The 9,197-nt window shown below is 34.6% G+C and overlaps 1 protein-coding gene across 5 annotated transcripts in view; it reads left to right on the top strand.

Moving 5' to 3' along the window:
- The first annotated feature begins 922 nt into the window (after positions 1-922).
- The window catches only part of GJC1 (gap junction protein gamma 1), a 32,904-nt gene continuing 24,629 nt past the window's right edge, over positions 923-9,197 (top strand). The window contains exon 1 of one of the 5 annotated variants that reach the window (XM_087946268.1): positions 923-1,075. The gene's annotated coding sequence lies outside the window, so the exon portion shown is untranslated. Of the gene's footprint in view, positions 1,076-4,069; positions 4,275-4,973; positions 5,222-9,197 lie in introns of those variants that run through there. The other 4 variants (XM_087946267.1, XM_026683654.2, XM_026683655.2 and 1 more) reach the window with 4 other exon arrangements.

Genomic DNA, 9,197 nt, shown 5'->3' with positions numbered 1-9,197 from the left:
AATCACACATTGCACTAAGCTATACTTAATTCATTATACTTTATTGCCTAAGTGCCAATTGGTCTGAGACATACAGTGACTAAAGTCACGATTAATGATGTACAAACCACAATGGTGGGATTTTTATAACAAATTAAGCCAACATGCCCACTAAAACACATTTTAACTTAACATGATATCAGTATGCCTTGTTTAAGCTGATACAAGGAAACAAAATTATGTGGGGACTGTGAGAGGTACTATTGGTTTTGCTTCAGCTATCAAAATACAACCCTGATAAAATACATATTGTTAACAAAGATGAACTGGCTGGAAAATCTAGACATCATATGGGTTGAGACAAGCTATCTCAAAATCTATATGAATCACCATACTGTGGCAAATCTCTGAAAGTGGAGGCATTGATTTGCCTATAGCCTTGGAAAGAAAAAGATTGGCCTGGGCTTTGAATGCTTCATTAACAAAACAACACTGACAAACTAGAAGGAGGAGCGGAAGAACTGTGACTGTTTGGACAGCCTCAGGAGATGATGTTATGAGAAAAGGAGTTAAAATTTTCCAGTTTGGCAGGCTGGTGAATGAATATCAGATAAATATCATTTATTGAGATCACACAAACACAAAGAAAGATTATTTTCTGGATGTGTGTTTGCAAAAGTAAAAATGACAAAAAAAATCAATAACCAATTGCACTTTGCATTATTTATTATTTCTGCAACCTTTGCAAATCCCCCCCCCCCAAAAAAGGCACGCTAAACAGTTCTGAAAACAAGGCTGAACAGCATTTCATATTGTTAAGTGCATTATCAGGAACCAAAGTGTCACCTCACTTTTGTGCTTGTTAGGGGTTCTTTTGCAAAAGATTTAGATGTGTTTTTCGTTGATTTTCATTGGGAACGGAGACGGGGGAGGGAGGGAAGGAAGCCTCGGAGACCGTATCCGGACCTGCTCTTTGTGTCTAGTGCACCAGAGAAGTTTAAAAAAGCGGGGCGTTGTGGGGGTGGCCGGCTCGTTCTCTCAGGATCCGGCGAGGAGTCCACCATCCGCGCACGATGACATGGCCTGAGACAGGCGAGTGAGTCCAGAGGCAAAAAGTAGAGGGGAAGCAGGAGAGACGGCGAGAAGATAGGTTTTGGGGGGGAGACGCCACGTGGGAATAAGGGAGGCTAGAGATTTCAACTGGGTCTTTGTGGGACGGGGAGACTTAAGGAATGGAGACCCCAACTTTTGACGCCTGAGAAGGAGGAGGGGGGGGGGAAATTCTTGCTTTCTCTCTTAAAGATAAACAGAAACAGCTGAGACATTTTGAAGTTTCATTGAGGGGTGGGGGCGCTCATTTTAAAGTACTTATGGAAAGGCCGGGAAATGGCGAAGCAGAGGCAAAAGGCGGGATAACAGAATTTCGTTCCATACAATCTCTCAGAGTCAGATTAAACAAAATGCCATGGGACGGAGGCGATGCTAGAAGGAAATATTACTTAAGTAGTCAGAACTTTAAAAAAAACAACAACCAACAAGCGAGGTTCCGTTTTTAAAATAAAGGAAGGGCAAAAGTAAGAAAAGGGCTTTTTGCTGTGTGGATTATATTCCGCCTTTGGGCCTACGACAAGTGCCCCAGCACATGATAATACTAATAATGTTACAAATAATAAAACAAAATCAGGAGCAGAAAAGGACAACTGAGAGGGGGTGTTGTTATAGAGGGAGGGAGAAGAGAAGAGTGGGATGAAGTTTCTACTCACGAGGAAGACAGAATAGAAGATAGATAGGCGGGGTGATTCCTGGCAGTCCTAACACAGTGTATTTTAAGTGGAAAGGAAGTGGAGAAGTCAGAGAAGAAATGAATCCTTTTAAATCCAAGATCCAAGTTTTTAAGTTTTGGCCACCTTTTCTCTGCAGGCATCTAGGCTTATGTGGAACCAGAGTCCAGCCAGCTCACTAATTTCTTTCACTAGCCCTTCCTCATAGCTTTAGTAATAATGAGTTGTGCTGCTTCAAAATGTAGAAATCTGATTTTATCTATAAACTTTTATGAATAATTTCACCCAGCTATGACTTTATTCCTAATACACTTGGGAACCTATTTATAAGCTTTAACTTGTGCAAACTATTATTTGGTTTTCAGATAGTGCATTCCTTTTCTGTTGCATTTGGAGGGGCAAGTTAAGCAGTATTGTATAATGAACCAGCCTTTTCTGAATAAAACCAAGGGCTATCTTTTTTTATATAGGTGCAAATACATTACTCCAATGATGCTAATTAATATTATAATTATTACTTCTGCCCTTTTATACATGCCACTTTGCAGAATAATATAACCAAGAAAAAAGTTAACAGTTTTGTGCCAGTGAACATGATATCTGTTTACAGTGTTTTCAACACTGGCCAAAGAAATGCTTTTGGGAACCCCCATAGTAGGGTATAAAGAGTTTTATTCCCTGCAATTGGTATGCTAAATAATGTTTTTAATATGGGTTTTATAATACTGATAGTTTTATCCTTTTTGAATATGGCTACTTTTCTCAAGCTGGTAGCCATAGTTATATCTGTTGATACTGGATTCCATAGTTTAGTTACATGTTGTGTGAAGAAGTAAGTTCTTTTATTCAGTCTTAAGTTTCTGATCCTTTACCTTCCATTTTCTTGCATGATAAAAAAGAGTGGAAAAATATTTTGACAGCCCCTTTCCATCATCATGCAACATTTTTATTTTACACATACTGCAGTGTTTGGCCATTTCAGTTGCCCTTTTATACATGTCCTCTATTTAAAATCTTAAGGTTATATTGAAATTTGTACAAAAACGTGAAACTGATATTTTTCTTTATAATTGTTCATAGATAAATATTGGTTTTTTCATACATATTTTTACTTTTTACAATGCAAACATGGGGTTCAATAATAAAGTAGCAGCCTCATGTCATTTGCAGAATATTGGTCAACATTAGGATTAGTCATTAGGATTGGTCAACATTAGCAAGATCGCAAACCATCATTGCAAGCTCACTTCTTTTGATCCTGTATGCAAAATCAATACATGTATAATACTCCATCTGCCATTTTCAAATTTTGACACACCCATCTTGCAGATGATACTGAAAATATAAACTGTTTATTTTTAATTAATACATTAATTAAATAATACATTTTAATTAATATTTTTAATACATGTTGCATTTTCAAAGTGATCTGATTCACTGCTAAAATTATATGCTGTTAAGATACGTATCCTTTTGTTGTTCAACATGAATGCAAATCATAATGTACCAGCCTCATTTTTCCCTACAATAGCAGTCTTGTGCAGTTGGTTGAGGTGAGAAAGAGTGATTAACCCGTATGAATCTCCATGGTAAAGTAGACTATAACCTGTAACACCCCAGAACAAGTGCAAATTGGTAACTACTTTTATCAAGTGCTAAGCTCAGTTATTAGCATATCATGGTCAAACATGTATAATAGGAACCAAGCTAGATTTGATTATTATTAATTTATTTATTAGATTTATGTCTCATATTTTTTCTTAGGAATTCAAGATTGCATATCTAGCCTTTTTACCACTTTTTCTTGTAACAGCCCTGGCAGGTAGATTAAGCTGAGAAATAATAACTCTCAAAGTTACCAAGTGAGATTCCATGGCTCACAATTGATAGGTATTCCTGTTTCTACAACCAACCATTGTATTGCACTGACTGACAAATAATTGTAAGTCATGATTTAAACCACTAAGAAAGATTCATTTAATGATTTAAATCATGATTTATTCACTAGTCTGGAATATTTTTCTATAAAAATGCCTTCTTATTCAATGTAAGATCAGGAGTTATTCATCAGTACTCAGAAAAAGATGTAGATTTAATTTTTAAAAAGTATAGGCCATAATAATGCAATTAATTTATAAGTTGTACAAATTAATTTTAATTTACAAATGGAATTATTTCACAATTTTTAGTACCAAATAGGGATTGTAAAATTTACAGATTTGCAAATGAAATGTTTTGGAGAACTCATCTCCCTCCCTCCCCCTTCTCATCATGCTATTTCAAGATATAGATCTGCAGTTTCCTGACGTAAATTGAATTGTGTTTTGGTCAGGGAGCTGTGTCTTGGACATTCCTGTTTAGGTCAGAGTGCTGTGTTTGGGACACACATTCTATGTTCCAAAAAACATACACAAGCACAGCCTGTTCGATTGGAAGGTTTATTCCAGAAACTGCTGCACTGTCCCTGGAACGGCATACTCTGAGGGGAAACGGAATGGTTCTATTCCTGAATTAGTAAGTTTTGTAAATCTTTAGCAAAGAAACACATACTTGTAAAGTAGTTTTAAAAAAATCAGTTCAATTCAGATGTAGTTATTTACTGTTTGAGGGAATCATAGCCACTAAGAGAATGATAATCAGTTTCTCAATTGCATGACACATCTTGTTTGAATTTTACAGAGGAGATCAAGTGTCGGTCCTGTTAACCCGTCTCTATATTATTAAATCTGAAATTAGAAGTGATATTCATAATTATTTCACTGTATTATACATTAATTTTGTAAAATGTTTTAAGAAAGTTTTGTGGCTAAAACAAAGATGCTTAATTTTGATCTTGATCTAACCTGATTGCAAATAATTGTCATTTCATTCAGTGAAACTTCTTAACAAAAAATGCTTGAGATTAAAAAAACTATTTCAGTGGAATTTCTCTCTTAATGTCTACCATTGTGATTCTCCTGTCTTTCCTTTAATTTCTTTTAATTGTAGAGAAGAATGGAAGGGGAAAAACATGAACAAAATGTTATATGACCCAAACTATTTTAATGAAATAATCAGTTTGACCTGTAGGTTTTAGGAGGGTGCAAGTCTACATCTGCAAAGTGATTGGACTGCACATTCATATTGTTATTACTCAAAAACCACTGTGAAAACAGAACTTAATGTCCCCCTGGCGAATGATTGAGATGCACTGTAATAAGGGGAGGAGCAAAGGGTTGTGCTGTGTTGTCTCAAACAATAGCCGGCTTAGAACATATCTCAGTTGCTATCAAAACTTGTATTTTGATGAGCCCAGAAAGCATTTGGCCTTCTCAAGAATGTTTTCCTGGGGCAACATCCCTATGTTAAGCATCTTGTTTTGTGGGTCATTTTTTATCATATATTTCTTGATGACTTCTTGGGGCTGAGTTTCTTTTCCTATCCTTCTGGAAACTGCTGGAGACTGTAAGTAGCTAGAGACTGTAAGTATTTGGATCTGTTTCTTTAAAGGAAAAAATAATAATTAGGTGCAATGTAAATCTTTCAAGCAAATTCTGCTTTCTTTTAAAATAACATTAAGATATATGTGATGTATGCTTAATATGATGAATATATTGGTTGGCATATCTCTAGTTTCTTGTTTTGAAATAGTACAAAATTGTACAATTAACTTTTATGATTTAAATTCACTGTTTGAAAAATATTTATTAAATCAAAGAGTTTGTGGAAGGCATATCAATAATTGAAGAAACAGCAGTTATTGAACAGATGACTAATACAGCAGAACATTCCTGATTTTGGGATATTCAAAAAAAGTGTCAAATTAAATCTCAGGAAAAAAAATGTATTTTACCATTTTAATTCTCTGAATGTATTTATTATTTATTACAATGAGTTGTACCTCACCAAAATCATTGGACACAAGGTGGCTTACACTGGATTAAAGACTTTTTTGATGTCTTAAATTTTTTTAAAAAACACATTTAACTGGGCTTTTTAATTAGCTACTTTCAGATTTTTAAAAAGTTATTTAAAAAAATGAATAATATGTTTAAAGTCAAAGTGTTTGAAAAAGAAGAAGCACTAATATCTGTTAAATTATTAATGTTTTATATTGCTAGTGTATAAGTTTAGGGTTCAAACTTCAGTTGAAACCAAAGCTGGACTTTTTTCCAAAATATTTCTTTGTTTCCCTAACTCTCTTACACAGATGCAGTGTTACATCTAATCTTATTCCTTCCTTTGTTGTTATTTTTTTAAACAGATTTTTGCAAGTTTGCTTGTAATTCTGAATCAAAGAAAAAAATCAGAGTTGAAGTATCCATCTTTTATCTCTTAAAAAAGGAAGAATTGGAGGAAAAGTACACTCTAATAGCAAATTTCACATCATTTTTTTGGAATCTAAGAAATACCTTTAAAGCAACCAGTGATGGGCTATGCATTTGAATTTAGGGTGCAAGGAATTTAATGTTTAGAACAATACCTAAAAATTAAGGTATTTCCCTAACCCAGGCTTTCACAAGTGAATGTCTAAATGTATGTTAGCTATGTGCAAATCTTTATTTGTTTAAGGTTTAATTAGCTGCTTCAATTGCCAACAAATCCAAGGTTTGCAATACAAACCTGAAAAACAATCATACCATAGCTAATGATAAGGTAAAAATCACCCACTCAAATTGAGAAATAATATAAAACAATATATATAGTACGGGGTCACAAATAATCCTGCCCTTGGCTATGTTGAAAAAAATATATCTTTTTTCTAAAGCACTAGTCAATGTTTATCCCCTAAGGCAGATGCTCTTTGATAGGGGGATGAGCGGGTTGCTCCTGGGACTCTGCTGCTATACCAATTAATCCATGCTGCAAGTTATAGACCAAACTTTTAGGAGCACACTTTCTGGTTTAGGTTATGTATTGTGCGGTGGATTCACACATTAACCTAAAGCATGATTTATTGGACCATAGTTTATTTAACAAATGCTATTTTATTGGTTTAGAAAGTTCACTAATTATGAATTATGAACTACAGTTACTGGATTCTCATAATTATGGTAAGTAAAAATGAAACAACGTTACAATTTGGTGGGATGTAGTAAAATAATAATAGAATAATAGAGTTGGAAGGTCCTTTGGAGGTCTTTTAGTCCAACTCCTTGCTCAGCCAGGAGATTGTATACCATTTCAGACAAATAACTGTCCAGTCTCCTTGAAACCTTTAGTGATGGAGCACTCATAACTTCTGCAGTTCCACTGATTAATTGTTCTAACTGTCAAGAAATTTCCCCTTATTTTTCGATTGGTTCTCTCCCTGATTAGTTTCCATCCATTGCTTCTTGTCTTGCCTTCAGCTGCTTTGGAGAATAGATTGATTCCCTCTCCTTTGTGGCAGCCCCTCAAGTATTGGAACACTGCTATCATGTTACCTTAGTCCTTCTTTTCATTAGATTAGGCACGGCCAATTCATGCAACCATTCTTCATATGTTTTAGCCTCCAGTCCCCTAATCAACTTTGTACTCTTCTATGCAGTCTTTCTAGAATCTTAGCATCGTTTTTAGATTGTGACCAAAGCTGGATGCAATATTCCAAGTGTGGTCTTACCATGGCCTTACAAAGGGGTACTAATACTTCACAGGATCTTGATTCTATCCCTCTATTAATGTAGCCTAGGACTCTGCTAGCTTTGTGTGCTGACTGCAGCACACTGCTGGCTTATATTTAAATGGTTGTCCACTAGGACTCCTAGATCCCTTTTACAGTTTCTACTATTGACCCAGGTCTCACCCATGGTACATATGTGCATTTGGTTTTCCTTGCCTTTGGGTAAAACCTTATTTTTCTCACCATTTAATTTCATTTTATTAGATAGGGTCCAGTATTCAAATCTGTTGAGATCCCTTTGTATCTTGAGCCTCTCTTCTGGAATGTTGGCTATTGCCTTTGGTTTGGTATTGTGTGCAAAATTGATGAGTTCTTCTATCCCTTCATCTAAATTATTTATGAAGATATTTAAGAATACTGGGCGTAAGACATGATTGTTTAAGATTTGAACCCATTGTTTGTCCTATATTCTAGATAGATTTAGGGCCCAGTTGAACTTTGCTATATTAAATAGATAACTACTCCATACATAACATAAAATAGTTTGTGACTACATTTATTAGTAGAAAAGTAAAGTACTGATAGTCTTTTAGTTGTACAACTATGTATTTTTTATGCTGATCCCTATTATTTCCTTATTTGCATGAGGAATTTTGTATTTTATTTTGCTTTTATAAGTCAACTGCCTGGTTATTAACATTTCTAAAATGTTTTTAAATTTCTGAATTTAAAACTTGTTGAATGTCATCTGGCAAATGGATTACAGTACATACATTTATAATTATTAATTTCCCTGATAAAGGACTTCAATTTTTCTTTGGACAATGCAACCTTAAAATAGAGTTGTCTTGACTTTATTCAGGAAATAATAAAAGAGGAAGTTTATTTTCTACTTAAACCTTGAAAGGGAAGAATCTAAATTTAGAGTCACTTTTCTGATAGTATGGTAAATGTTCTGGGATCAGTAATGGACTTGAAAGAATCAGTGTCCTTAGACCACGTTACAGATATGGCTATACCATAATCCAGCTTTTTATAGCTTCTTGTTTGCTGGTAATTTGAATCAATGTTTAATTTTAGCAAATAATGAATTTTTTTTTGCATAAGTGTAATTAAATCTGGATTTGAAATTAAATAAATGGACTATGTCTAGGCTTAGTTTGTAAGATAAATTAAGAAAGTTGAGAGACTTGATCTCTTATAATGTCTCTGAATTAAAGTATTGTATGGGAGGAAAAGTGTTTATTAGAACTGTGCAGCAGCCAGGATTCATAGGGGAGAAAGTTCACTACATGTATGGACACTTGTCACACTTCCTTAACTCAAATGTTTTTCATGAGAGGAATATGTGAAAGCTCAAAAAAATGACAGGTTCTTTAAGGAATGTTGACAGATGTTATGTGAACAGCCCCATGGATTCCAAATCACTTCCTTTGAATACAAATTGCTGATGAGCCTTATAGCTCATTAATCTCCCTTCCTATTTTACTCAGATACATAGTGTCATAATGATGTCAAATCATTATGAATCAATGTTTTTCAACTTTTGGGGGTTACTGAACACATTTGGAACTTGGAGAATATGTAATGATTGCTATGAAGTGTTTCACGCCTAAACAAATAACCAATTAGTATGCAAAAAGAAATGCACAAATATAAAAATAACTGAATTTGCCCTTCAAAATATTGCATTGTACTCTTAGCTCCCCCAGATACTTCTACATTGCCCTGATTTATCTTGCCTGGTAGGAGAAGGAGGGGAAATTGGCCTTTCTTTTAATAAAGTACTGGGTTGCAGCCACCCATCCTTTTCTAAGAATGCCTGTGGGATCTTTGTGGAGCTCAGATGCATTGAA

Source organism: Notechis scutatus, chromosome Z (genome assembly GCF_049901735.1).
Source record: "Notechis scutatus isolate UNSWTSFEM ecotype Mainland chromosome Z, rNotScu1.2, whole genome shotgun sequence".
Lineage (NCBI taxonomy): Eukaryota > Metazoa > Chordata > Lepidosauria > Squamata > Elapidae > Notechis > Notechis scutatus.
The sequence above is the reverse complement of the archived record's forward strand: the minus strand, read 5'-3'. Positions and strand labels throughout refer to the sequence as shown.